Here is a 290-nt window from a genome sequence, read left to right as displayed (position 1 = left end):
CCCTGCCTCTAGGTGTCTTTGTATTTACCGATAGATATTTCACTTCAATCCCACTGATAGATTTTCTTTTCTCGCGTAAAGTCTTCTTAGCTGGAACAATAATGGCGAACAGAATCCCTAAAAATGCCGGTATCTCATCTGACAATGATCTGAAGAAGAAAAAGAGAGGAAGTTATGATCAGCTTGTGCGGGATGATGGAAAAATAAGTCTGGTAAAGTGGTTTGATAATAAACCTGTAAACCTTGCGTCTTCATGTATGGGTGTGGAACCCGAAGGTAGTTGTAGGAGG

This window comes from Dendroctonus ponderosae, unplaced genomic scaffold, assembly GCF_020466585.1.
Source record: "Dendroctonus ponderosae isolate FM_Combo_2020 unplaced genomic scaffold, Dpon_F_20191213v2 Dpon_F_20191213_3, whole genome shotgun sequence".
In the NCBI taxonomy this organism is placed as follows: Eukaryota; Metazoa; Arthropoda; class Insecta; order Coleoptera; family Curculionidae; genus Dendroctonus; species Dendroctonus ponderosae.
Note: the sequence above shows the minus strand (reverse complement) of the source record.